The 14,094-nt window shown below is 44.7% G+C and overlaps 1 pseudogene; it reads left to right on the top strand.

Annotated features, from left to right (window-relative positions):
* Positions 1 to 11,998: 11,998 nt before the first annotated feature.
* On the top strand, positions 11,999 to 12,906 carry LOC101603386 (annotated as a pseudogene).
* Positions 12,907 to 14,094: the final 1,188 nt, after the last annotated feature.

Here is a 14,094-nt window from a genome sequence, read left to right as displayed (position 1 = left end):
ATCATTATGACCTTGGTTGTTGGGCTGGATTTCCACTATGAACGAATTTAGGCAAAAGCTACAAGTCTGCAACTAGCAGACACACACACACACAGTAAAAATGTCATGGCTGGGCTGGGGAAATGATTTAGCGGCTAAGGCATTTGCCTGCAAAGCCTAAGGACCCCAGTTTGGTTCCCCAGGACCCATGTTAGCCAGATGCACAAGGGGGAGCATGTGTTTAGAGTGTGTTTGCAGTGGCTGGAGGCCCATCCTCTTTTTCTCCCTGCCTCTTCCTTTCTCTCTCTCTCTCTCTCTCTCTCTCTCTCTTTCTCTCTCTCAAATAAATAAATAAATATATTTTTTTAAATGTCATGGCTGTGAACAGTTCATGTCCTTCACCGTCTCTTCATTACCACCTGTTACATTCCCATTCTCTCCAGTGTGCACCGCTGCCCCCCTTCTTCACAGTGTGTACAGCAAGTCCGTGCTCATCAGCCTGAGGTCAAGATCTGCGTTCCTCCCCGTCCTGCCTGGGCGGCCACCGCTGCAGCGTTCCCCCGTATGTGCCTTCAAATGCTGCAAATCACAGAAGCCTCCTCACGCACTGTCTCCCATTCTTAGGATGATCACACGTAATGCATGTAGACAGACACAGCTATTTCATTCCAGAGGCATCACCCACCAATTATTTGAGGAAGAGGTCAATTTTAAAAATACATATATATAAAACCTTAGCATTCCTTTTGAAATGGGAAGAAAGATATTTCAGATATACTAACAGTGTCAAGTTGAAGCCAAGAAAATAAGAAATTCAAAATCAAAGCAGGCCCAGCTGACTTTAAGAAGAATAGGAAATAGAAATCATGACAGAATCATAACAGGGCTCTGCCAAATATAACACCAGTGGCAATAATAAAGAGGCCACCAGGAACCCCGAATCAAGGAAGCACCAGAGAAGTGAGGCAGAGATTACCGCAGCAAAGAACCGTTCAGGAGCCCCGCAGCCCTGAGAAGCTGGAGAGGCGCAGAGACCTCCACCCAGCTGACTCGGTGCTCAGCATTCACTGCGCAGTTGGTTTGGGGATCCCCTGCAGCTACTAAAGCCCCCATTTTCTCTAGTGCCTCACTCAAAATATTATTATGTTTTCAGATAATCTACATATATCCCCCCATATACATTAATTCATCTCTAGGCTTTACTGTAATACCTAACATAATGTAAGTGCTAAGTGCCCAGTTAGACTGTATTGGTTAGTAAATTATGATGAGAAGGTAGGCTATATACGTTTAGTACAGACATAGACATTATCATCCCAGATGTCACCATAACTACATAGGACACCATCTGAGGGTACATGCATTAGAAGGATCAACTGTATTCATGCACAGATAAAGGAGCTGATGGACAGAGATAACTTGGTTATTTAGAGCTCAATATTTGTCTTATTTGGGGAAGATGTAATGCCGTATTTGCTTTATATGAATAGTGTATCAGTTAGTTTCTCATTGCTGTGAACAAACCCCTGCCCAGAAGCAACTCACAGAAGGAAAGATGATTTTCCTTTGCAGTGGTTCATGGTGGGGAAGTCATGGCAGGTGAGAGTGAGCAGCCAGTGGGGCAAGGCCAAACAAAAAAGAAACCCCAAGTCCAGTCCCTGATGACACACTTCCTCTAGCAAGTCTCCACATCCTAAAGGTTCCACAACCTTCCCAAACAGTACCACCAGCTGAAGACCAAGTGCTCAAACATGAGCCAACCAGGACAGTTTACATTCAAACCACAAGAAACAATCTGGTGGGTTGATGGCCTGCGATTGGTTGGAGGTTAGCTGCTGTGATTGGCTGAGCCTGAGCTCTCTGTTCACAGGAGTGTTCTGTTCTGTTGGATGGTCCTTTATTTACACACTAAATCATGTTACAGTGGACCATGTAGTCATCCAAAGTGTGGAGGCAGCTTCAGGCCAAATTTGATGCAGTTTAACAGGGACCTGAATTATGTATTTGCAAAATTATTGGTTAAGGGATGGAGAAATGACTCAGTGGTTAAGGTACTTGCGTGCAAAGCCTAACCACCTGGGTTCGATTCCTCAGTATCCACATAAAACCAATGCACAAAGTGGTGCATATATCTGGAGTTCATTGGCAGTGGCTGGAGGCCCTAGTGCACTCTTTCTCTCTTTGTCTTTCTCTCACTCTGCTTGCAAAATAAATAAGTAAAATAAAATAAATTATTGGTGAAATAGTAACATACGGTAGAGGAAAAACACATCTAATAAACATGAGGATGTGCCTGAGAAGATTTCAGGCCCAAGGGCAGTTTCGTGTGCATGCTGGTGGTGAAGGCAGGAGTTAGCTGAGCTCAAGAAGGGACTGCTCACTTTTCAGGCAGAATTTAGAAGAAATATTTTCAGCACAAGACTTGTTTGATGAGGAATTTTCAAATCATTTCATATTGACAGATTTTCTGGTTAACAAAAGATTCTCACTCAAAGTAAGAAATGACCACAGGGTAAAAATCAACCCCGAAAGTTGCTTAAAAAAAAAATGCTTCCAGGTACAGAACAGATCAAAGGTGTGGTTACACATCTCTGTTGAAATCTCAGAGTTTTCACTTACAAAAAGGACTATTTAATAGAAAACTTCCCAGGTCCTCCTCCTCTTCCTCAAAAAAACCCAAAAAAGTCAAATGACCATTTATATTCAAAGAACAGCATTCCACGACACATTGACTGATTTAATACACAGAGAGCTCATAACGTTGCATAAGGAATTCTATTTGCTTAAACTCAAAGAGAGAGAGCTTGAAAAGTCAAAAGAGGTGCCCAAACTTCCTACTGGCAAGAAACACACTGAGAAAACAATTCTGCTACATACACAGGGCATTTGCTTTCATTTAGTTTGGGCTTTTGAAGATAGGGCTTTGCTATGTAGTTCTGTCTGGCCTGGAACTTTCTGTATTGCTCCGGACTGCCTGGAACTTACAATGTAGGCCAGGCTGACCTCAACCTTGCAATGACCCTCCTGTCTCTGCCTCCGAAGTGCTCGGATCATAGGCGTGCTCCACCACACCCAGCTCACAGGGCATTTCTTACAGGAAAGAAAGGACAGCCCAGAAGCCAGGATTCCACAGGGAAGAGCCAAGAGCCATGGAAAAGTACTCCCAAGGAGCAGAAATGTGCTCTTAATCCAGGAACATTCTCTGGCCCAGGAATCAGAGGCAATGGCCGCATGTGCCTCGCTGGATTTCAGCACTGCAAAGGACAGGGGTGGCTGGGTGCCTCGTACTCCGTGCAGTGACCGCTTCATCGGTGTTCTTTCCATAAGCGTTCAGAATAGTGCTTCCCATTTTGATTCACACATCTTCATACTCCCCCAAACAGAATGAAAACAACTGACAAACAATATTTGGGCTGGAGAGACGGCCCTGTGCATAAAGTGCTTCCTGTGTAAGCATGCAGACCTCGGTTTGGGTCCCCTATGCCCAGGTAAAATACAGGGTGTGGTGGTATGTCCCAGTTCAGGGGAGACAGAGACAGGAAGATCCCTGGAGCCACTTGGTTAGCTAGAATAGCCAAGGAAGTGAGCTGTAGGTTGAAAGAGAGAGAGGCCTTGTTTCAAAAGAAATAAGGGGGAGGGGAGCAGCTGACAGACACCTGACATTGACCTTTAGCCTATGTACGTGTGTATGCATCCATGCACATGTGCCCACATGAGCGTGCATAAACACAGGCATACCCCAAACCCACATACACACACACGGGCAAGGAGTAGAGCAGAGGTGCACCATTCTCATCTGTAGCAGATTACAATGTAAACCAAGACGTTGAGCTGCTCCATAATGGACTGAGACTTGGGGCGGAGTGTGTGTGCATTTCTCTCACACACATGGCAGCGTCATGGCAGTAATCATGGATGCTCACTCTCAGTTCCTTCCCTCTTCACATGCAAACTCCACCTGCCATCAGGAGATGTAGCTATCTTCCCTGTGTGCTTGCTTTGAGCAGTATGTCGCAGGAAAAGTGGCTTCCAGGACATTTGGGCCTCTGTCTTGTGAGGATTGGTGGCTCTGTCTTTGGGAACATGGCCTCGGTCTGGAGGGAGCTGAATGAGCGAGCTACATTGGAGTGTCAATCGTCAGCCCTAGTTGAACTCCCAGCCAGTGAGCAGAAATTTCCAGCCATTCAAGTGAGGCCTTTTCAGAGCAACCATCCCTTCAGCACCCTAGCCAATACCACAACAGAATCTTGGGGACCATAATTTGTTGTAGTTAGAAACCACTAAGTTGCAGATGGTTTGTTGTGGCAACAGGTAACCAAAACAGATAAAGGATAAAACGTGGAGACCGGCTGAGATCTCTCCAAGAAAGCATAAGAAAAACCCGCCCCTGGGGACACCAAGATTTTAAGTGGTTAAAAGAAAATTCTCAAATGAGACCAGAGAAATGTTCAAAGAAAGGGAGGAAGGGAGAAACATCAATAAGCTTACACTAAGGAAGGGAAGGCTACCTCAAGACAAGGAAAGACTGACACTAGCCAAAGCCCCCGAGAGTTCTAGAAAGATGTGGAAATTGACCATCACCTTTGGTAATGTGAAATCATTGTTGTCCTTTGCCAAAGCACTTTTGGCAAAGTGATAACAATATAAATGGTATTGAGGGAAGTTAAAGAGATTTCTAGAGCTGGGCGTGGTGGTACATGCCTTTAATCCCAGCACTTGGGAGGCAGAGGTAGGAGGATTGCCGTGAGTTCGAGGCCACCCTGAGACTACATAGTGAATTCCAGGTCAGCCTGGGCTAGAGTGAGACCCTATCTCAAAAAACCAAAAAAAAAAAAAAAAGAGAGATTTCTAGCCAAGAAAGTTTACTCATCACAGACAGTGATACCAAGAGAAAAGAGCAGATACAGACACCTTTGTAAACAGGTATCTCTAAAAGAAATGGAAACAATAGAACATTCTATACCAAGCTGCGCGTGGTGGTGCACGCCTTTAATCCCAGCACTCAGGAGGCAGAGGTAGGTGGATCAACGTGAGTTCGAGGCCACCCCGAGACTATATAGTGATTTCCAGGTCAGCCCGGGCTAAAGTGAGACCCTACTTTGAAAAGCAAACAAACAAAAAAGAACATTCAATATGAGAAGTATTATTATATTAACACCTCACACTTTCCAAACAATATCCAGACCTTGGATTTTTATAAATAACTACCTTCAAACTGATGTGTGGCTGTAGCTGTTATTAGTCTAAGCTGGGTGACATGGACCTTCTGGGATGGTGGCATCATGTGGGTTGGGAAACGTGATATTGGGTGCTCTGATAGCTTGCCACTAATTAGTGACAGAAATGCATCATTTCCAGATCAAGCATTCCCCCCATTTGGAAGGTGGTTATTCTACAACATTGTGAATGATATTCACACTCAATTATTTCTACATGTGATGGTTATGCTCTGTTCTCATAGTTTTCCAAAAATAGTTACCAACATATCAAGCAAACCACTCACAGTTCATGGCCTTCGCCCCAAGTGCACAACACAGTGCTTTCATTTCCAGCCCCCCCCCCCCCGCACCTGGAGTTTTTGTAGAGGGTACTCGATAAAATGTTAGGTCTGTGGCTGAAGGGATGGGTCCGCAGGTAAAGATGCTGGCGGGCACAGCCTGGAGCTCTGCATTTCATTCCCTAGGACCCATGTAAAGTCAAATGCACAAAGTAGCACATGTGTCTAGAGTTTGTTTGCAGCAACAGTGGGCCCTGGTGTGTCTATATCCTCTCTCCCTTTCTCTCTCTCTCAAAGAAATAAATCAAAATATTTTAAAAATGAAGTGCTGTGCTAGAGAGATGGTTTAGTGGTTAAGGCGCCTGCCTGCAAAGCCATAGGACTCAGGTTCTATCCCCAGGACCAACATAATATGTACAAGGTAGCACATGCTTCTGGAGTTCCTTTGCAGTGGCTGGAGGCCCTGGCATGCCCATTCTCTCTATCTGCATCTTTCTCTGTCTCTCTCTAAAATAAATAAATAAAAATAAAGTAAAGTAAAATGTTAGGTCTCAGCAGGGCATGGTGGCGAACACCTTTAATCCCAGGACTCAGGAGGCAGAGGTGGGAGGATTTCTGTGAGTTCAAGGCCTCCCTGAGACTACAGAGTGAATTTCAGGTCAGCCTGAGCTAGAGTGAGACCCTACCTTGACCAAAAAAAAAAAAAAAGTTAGGTCTCTCCTGAGATACTAAGAAGCCAGGGCCACAGCATAGACCATGCTGGACCCCAAGGTTGATGAGCTAAGACCTTCACCTTGGTGACATTCAGCACAGAGTGGGCATGGGCAGCAATAAACCAGGACAAGCATGAAGAGAAGAGTTGGAGGAGTTACTAATACAGTTTACTTCTTAGAAGGATGAGTGTCCTTCCACGTATGTGGGCTGAGGGGACAGATGTCTGTCACTTGGGTACTTCACAGACAAGATGGCCTATCACAAAGCCTTCAACAGCCCCACCTCCCAAGAGGAAGCATTTTCAAGGTTGGAGATTATATATATATATATATATATATATATATATATATATATATATATATATATATATATGAAGCTAATGGAGTATGTTATCTCTGCATCAGCACCTTTATGTCCAGTGTCTAACTGATACTTTCACCTTTGCTTTGTGGGACACTTTTGTTCCCAGGTACTATTAAGGACCAAGAGAGTTAGGCAATGTTTCCACAATTGGTAAGTAGATTTAGCTGGTATCACATACATGTTCTTTTACAAGAATAAGAATAAAAGAAACTGGAAAGATAAATCTTATTGCATCTCATCAACTACAGCCAAATCCACGCACTCTAAAGTGTTCTTAGTGGAACAAAAGAAAGAATGAATTTGTGGCAGGAAAAAGGACTTACCTTTTCCCACTAGCTCTAAAGTGGAATACCACATGTAAGCATGCAAAGTGAAGCCATTGGTATCTGAGGACAGCTCTGTCTGGGGGAGAGGGTGGGCGACACAGCAGCGCTGACCAGAAACCCATGTGGGAAGAACTGAGATACTGAACCGTTTCCTTTGCTTTTACACCTTGTGCTGTGGGATAGAATGTCCCAATAGTTCACTCCAGTGCCCTCCCCTAGTGTGCTTTTAAAAAAAATTATTTATTTGCAAGCAGAGAGAGAGAGAGAGAAGAGAGAATGGGCACATCAGGGCCTGTAGCCACTGAAAATGAATTCCAGATGCATGTGCCCCTTGTGCATCTGGCTTATGTGGGTCCTGGAGAATTGAAACTGAGTCTTTTGGCTTTGCAGGTAAATGCCTTAAACGCTAAGCCATCTCTCCAGCCGCCACCCCGCTTTTGTGATTTTTCGAGGTAGGGTCTCACTCTAGCCTAGGCTGACCTGGAACTCACTATGTAGTCTCAGGTGGCCTCGAACTCATGGCGATCCACCTACCTCTGCCTACTGAGTGCTGGCATTAAAGATGTGCGCCACCACGCCCGGCAGAGTCTGCATTCTTAAAGCACACTAGGCTGGGCATGGTGGTGCATGCCTTTAATCCCAGCACTCGGGAGGCAGAGGTAGGTGGATCGCCGTGAGTTCGAGGCCACCCTGAGACTACATAGTGAGTTCCAGGTCAGCCTGGGCTAGAGAGAGACCCTGCCTTAGAAAACCAATAAAATAAAATAAAAGGATGCAAACTCTGAAGCCAGCGGGTGTCATTTCAATGCCTGTCTTCTACCATCATACCGCTGGCTGTCTGACTTTGGACCATGTGACTTGGTGTGATTTTAATCTAATATGGTCATGTTTCATAATGTCTACGACATGAAGCTCTTTTGAGAAGTGTATTCGCACATATAAGGCACCCACTACATGCTGTTTACCCTTCCTTAAAATGCTCTGTGAAATTCAGTCTTTTGGTGGACAGAGGATGTGTCAGAGCCAAGTCCTATTTGATGGAAACTAAGATGAGAATAAATCCATTGCAGGGGACTAGTCCTCTCTGATATTTTCATAACACTTATCACTGTTGCTGTTATTATTCCTGCTTTCTGTCTTTCATACACACGATGGCACACCTTCTTTATTTCACCTTTGCAACTATCTATTCCTTCATTCATTGAACAAGTACCTGTCAAGCATTCCCCATTTACTACATGGCAAACATTCTTCTGGGTACTGGAAAATAAAGCAGTGGAGATCCCCACCCCACGAGTCCCTTGGGTTTATATTCTCAAAAAAGATAGAAAATCAAGAAAACAATTAAGAGACTTTCCAATACTGATACCTGCTGTGATGGTCACTAACAGTACTGGGGTTGAAACTGACCTGAAGAGGCCATCCTTAAACTGGGTGGGCGATCAGGAAGGTCTCTCCGAACAGATGACATCAGCACAAAGAACCTACTAGACAGCAGGTAGGTACTTGAAGGCAATGAACCGCGTGATCCAAGCAAGGAAGAGAGCCATGTAGGGACAGCAAACGACATGGACCTGGTGGGTTAGAGTGATTGAGGGAGACCAGTGATGGGATCTGCTCTCTCCTCTCTCCTTTTCCTTGTGCACATGTGTGCAAGCATGTGATGCATCATGTGTGGTACCCAGAGAACTCCACATGCCCTTCTCTCTTACTCTTCTGTGTATCTTCTTTCCTTGATATAGGTTTTCTCTCTCAACCCAGAGCTGCTGTTTTTCAGTCAGTGAGCTTCAGTGTTCTCTGGTTTACAGCCCTGTGAGCTGGGTTAACAGATACACCGGCACCCAGCCAGTTAGGTGGGTTTTAGGGGATTCAAATCCCAGCACTCGGAAACTCTAGGCCCTCAGCCTTAAGTGGTAAGTGCTTTTAACCACTGAATTCTCACCCCAGCTTTCTGTTTTTCTTTTACTTTTTCTTTAATATGTTTTCTTTTCAATTGACAATTAACTGTACAAACTTATAGGGCGCAATGTGATGCTTTGATGCATGCATATACAGTGTAATGTTCAAGGTAGGCAATTAGCATATCCTGCTTCTGAAAGAGTTATCTGGTTTTGGTGGCAAAATATTCAAAATCCTCCTCTAGCTAGCTTGAAACATACAATCCGTTATACCTGACTGCGGTTCATCCGTGCCACTGCAGCAGAACGCCAGAGACCGACCCCTTCGAGCCAATCCTAACACTACAGCATGGTTCATGCTTTTCCAGCACTTCCGCTCTCTGTTCTGACTTAGGTATTGACTTTCTCATTGACCCACCTGCAGTCTGCGCCTTTGTGGAATGTATGGGCATCATGAGAGCCAAGGCCTTTCTGTCTCACTCACTGTAGAGGGTACTTCTCAAATGCTGGTGGTGGAACAGTATTTGAAGCTAAAAGGATGCAGAAACAAAAGATTATTTTTACGTGTAGAAGCATTTGGTAAGACACTAGCAATTTGCCTTATAGGAAAATTCTGGTTTATAAGTTTTATGTCACCTTTGGTCAACTCTGCAGGGAAATACTCCCTTCCAAGATTGAGTAAAGCCCAGAGCCTGGGATGGGGACGCCACGGAGTGTGGCTGACGGAGAGACTGGAGCCAGTTTTCCAACCAGAGGAGACAACCCCCATCCAACCCTGGGGCTGGATGACAGGCTAAAGGCAGCTTTCTGGGGAATAAGGAAATAACATCAACTCTTGGGTGAGACAGCTCTTTCACACTGCTCCTGCTAAGTCATTTAATGAATTCTAAATCATACCTATTAGGGCCATATAAAAATAAAATGTCACATGGGAGAAAAGACAGCCTCTTCAGCGAACAGTGCAGAGAAAACTGGATATGTATCTGTAGAAGGATGAAAATAGATCCTTATCTCTTTCCATGCATAAGAATTAAGTCCAAATGAATCAAAGACCTTAAAATTAGACCCAAAACTCTGAAGTCATTAGAGGAAAAAGTAGGGGAAACCCTTCAACATACTGGTATTGGTAAAGACTTTCTGAATTTGACCCCAGTTGCTCAGGAAATATAAACTACTGTTCAGCCCCCGGGACCTCATGAAATTACAAAGCTTTGTGGGCAGCAAAGGACACTGTGAATAGAGCAAAGAGGCAACCCAACAAAATAACCGGCTCTTGAACCCAATAGAGTTTTCAAAAGAAGAAATACAAATGGCATATAAACATCTAAAAAAAATGTTCTACATCCCTAGCCATTAGGGAAATGCAGATTAAAACTACATGGAGATTCTATCTCACTCCTGCCAGATTGGCTATCATCATGAAAACAAATGACAATAAATGCTGGTGAGGATGTGGAAAAAGAAGAACCCTTCTACACTGTTGGAGGGAATGCAATCTGGTCCAGTCATTGTGGAAATATGTATGGAGGTTCCTGAGACAGCTAAAAGTAAATCTACCAAATGACCCAGCTATAGCACTCTAGGCTTATCTCCTAAGGACTCATCTCACTACTTTAGAGATACTTGCTCAACCATCTTTATTGCCGCTCTATTCACAATACTGGGAAATGGAACCAACCTAGATGTCCCTCAACTGATGAGTGGATAATGAAGACGTGAAACATTTATACAATGAAGTTCTACTAAGCATTAAATAAAAGTGAAATTATGAAACTTGCAGAAAATGGATTCTACTTAGTGAGGTAACTGAGGTCCAGAAAGCCAAACGTACATGTTCTTTCTCATATGTGGATTCTAGCTACAGATGATTGGATTTGTATGGGAACTGGAATAAAACTCAGTAGCAGAGGCCAGTAAGCTAGAAAGGGGATATAAAATAGAAAGGAAGAGAGGGGGTCTTAATAGGATGGTATTATATACATGTAAGTAGAAGAACAGATTAGCTGGGGTGGCAAGGCCTAAGTGAGGTCAGGAGAAGAGTAAAGGAAAGGGGGAAGAAAGGCTAATCAAAATGTAACAGGATATGAATGAGTCATATGAAAACCTACTTTTTGGAGAGTGGAACAACCAGAAGCCATAGATTGTTACTAGAAAATTTTCAGTGCCAGGATGGGATACCTTCCAGTGAGTTGTTGGCCAGGGAGGTCCTTGATGCCCCCAAAACATTATAGGCCATTGCTAAGGCCCTTGGTTTCCCACCAGGAATAGATGGTAAGACCCTATTGCTGAAGACTTCACATATTTGGGCTCCAAAGTCACTGAGAAATCCTGCTGGAGCTGAGCTGAAAACCTACAAGTAGACCAGCTGGCATAAAGCTGGAAAAATCTATACTGCATGCAGTTCAATGGGGGAGAGAGAAGTCACCAGTGAAGATACTCAACAGTGGACACTGCAAGCCTTAAATTTGACCAGCCAACAGGTACAATAGTGGCATATCTGTTATGGGGGAAACCAACTACTCTGTTGGAATGGAGGCCTGCTCCATGGGAGGGAATACATGCCTGATACTGAAAACCTATGACAGGGGTAGTCATAAACCCTAGAGGTGTAACGTCTACTGCCTGGTGTCTGGCTAAATGTATATACTATGCTCACCAAACTGCCCAATAAGCACTTCTCTTAATGTTCATACCCATATATTAATGCTACTCTAACTTTTGGTTAGAGAAGCTTCTCTTTTCAGATGGCAGTGACCTCGGGATGACTCAGAAGGCACCACAGTGCTGAGAAGAAGTGACAGAGGAGCACTGAAACATGTCTATCACATCTTCTAAGGCTCAGGGTCCACTGTGGAAGAGGTAGTGGAAAGAATGTAAGAGCCAAAGGAAGGGTAGGACTCCTTACAATGTGCTCTTCCAGACACAAAATGGCCTGGATATCCATGACCTCACAGTGCCTGACATTACCTGCACAAGACCATCATAATAGGAGGAAAAGATGATGACACCAAAACAGAAGAGAATTTGGCATCTGGTCACATAGTGAGGGTGGCTGTCAGGGCCTCTCTAGCCTGCTGCCCATGTCTATGGTCTGGCCTGTAGCATCCAGCCACCCAGGACCAAGCCCCGGTATATGGCACTGCAGGATACAACTCCCTGACCCTGATAATGGCTGTTCCTGCAGCTCTTGGCCTGGCATAAGGGTATCTCCTGATCCAAGAATGGCTACCTCTCCATATGAGCCAGTGGCGGAAATAGTTGGTGATGCCTATGGGCTGGTGTAGAAGGCCCGTGATCCCCACAGTGGCCACTTTGTGGCATTCAAGAGTGAGAGTCCCCAATGGAGGAGGAGCTGGTGGGGGCCTTCCCATCAGCATAGTTTGTGAGGTGGCCTTACTCAGGTGGCCAGAGGCTTTTGTGCGTCACAATGTTGTTCGGCTCACGGATGTCTGTGGCACTTCTCCAACTGACCAGGAGATCAAGGTGACTCTGGTGTTTGAGCATATAGACCAAGACCTACGAATGTATCTAGACAAGGCTCCCCACCAGGCTTACCGGTGGGACCATCAAGGCTCTGATGCGTCAGTTTCTAAGAGGCCTAGATTACCTTCATGCTAATTGCATCATTCACGGTGACCCAAAGCCAGAGAACATTCTGGTGACAAGTAGTGAGACAGTAAAGCTGGCTGACTTTGGCCTGGCCAAAATCTACAGCTACCAGATGGCCCTTAGAAATGTGGTTGTTACACTCTGGCCCTGTGCTCCTGATGTTCTTCTGCAGTCTACATGTGCAATGCCTGTGCACGTGTGGAGTGTTGGCTGTCTCTTTGCAGAGATGTTCCGCTGAAAGCCTCTCTTCTGTGGAAACTCTGAAACTGACTGATTGAGCAAAATTTTTAATCTGATTGGGTTTCCCCCAGAAGATGACTGGCTTCCAGATGTATCTCTGCCCCCAGGAGCCTTTGCCCCAAGAGGGCCTCACCCAGTGCAGTCGGTAGTCCCAGAGATGGAGGAGTCTGGAGCACAACTGTTGCTGGAAATAGTGACTTTTAGCCCACATAAGTGAATCTCTGCTTTCTGAGCCCTACAGCACCCTTACCTGCCTAAGGAAGAAGGCCATCCCAAGTGAGCAGGAGAAAAGCCGCCAAGAGTGCAGAAAACCCATCGAGAAGTCTTCCTCTGAAGCCGTGGCCACGCTGCCAGTTTATTTTATATTTGTATTTATTTATTTGACAGAAAAATATGGGAAGAGGGAACGAGAGAGAATGAACACGACAGGGTCTCCAGCCATTGCAAACGAACTCCAGACGCATGCGCCCCTTTGTGCATCTGGCTAAAGTGGGTCCTGGGGAATCGAACCTGGGCCCTTTGGCTTTGCAGACAAATGCCTTAACCACTAAGCCATCTCTCCAACCCAACTCCACCAGTTTTTTACAGAGGATATTTTACTGCTTTAAATGACATTCCCCACCACTTTTTGAAAGTGATCCTCCTGCCCTATTCCTCCATACAAAGGGATACATCCTTTTCCCTCCCCCTCCCTACCTTGATATCAGGAGTCTTTTTAATACAGGAAAACAAAATGAGATAAAGGAAAAAATAAGAGAGACTGATTGAGAAGGGAAAATATATGATGGAACATGGAGATGCAAAGAGGAAAGTTGGGGGAGGGAAGGAATTACCATGGGTTATTGTCTATAATTATGGAAGTTGTCAATTTATTTATTTTTTTTTTATTTGTTGGTTTTTCAAGGTAGGGTCTCACTCTAGTTCAGGCTGACCTGGAATTCACTATGTCATCTCAGGGTGGCCTCGAACTCTCGGCAATCCTCCTACCTCTGCCTCCCAAGTGCTGGGATTAAAGGCATGTGCCACCATGCCCAGCAGGAAGTTGTCAATTTTTTAAAAAAAGTTTAAAATTAAAAAAAAATGTCAGGGTCTGGAGGGATGGCTTAACAGTTAAAGCACTTGCCTGCAAAGCCAAAGGACCCAGGTTTGATTCCCCAGGACCCACGTTAAGCCAGATGCACAAGGGGAACACACAGGTCTAGAGTTCGTTTGCAGTGGCTGGAGGCCCTGGTGTGCCTATTCTCTCTCTCTCTTCTTCGTTCTCTGTCCCATAAATAAATAATGGAAAAAATAACAGTGGCGCATGCCTTTAATCCCAGCACATGGGAGGCTGAGGTAGGAAGATCAAAAACTTACCATGAGTTTTCAAGGCTACCCTGAGATTACATAGTGAATTCCAGTTCAGCCTGGACTAGAATGAGACCTTGTCTTGAAAACCCCAAATAATTAAAAAAAAAAAAAAAAGATT

This window comes from Jaculus jaculus, chromosome 11 (genome assembly GCF_020740685.1).
Source record: "Jaculus jaculus isolate mJacJac1 chromosome 11, mJacJac1.mat.Y.cur, whole genome shotgun sequence".
Taxonomy (NCBI): domain Eukaryota; kingdom Metazoa; phylum Chordata; class Mammalia; order Rodentia; family Dipodidae; genus Jaculus; species Jaculus jaculus.
Note: the sequence above shows the minus strand (reverse complement) of the source record. Positions and strands in the feature narration are given on the sequence as shown.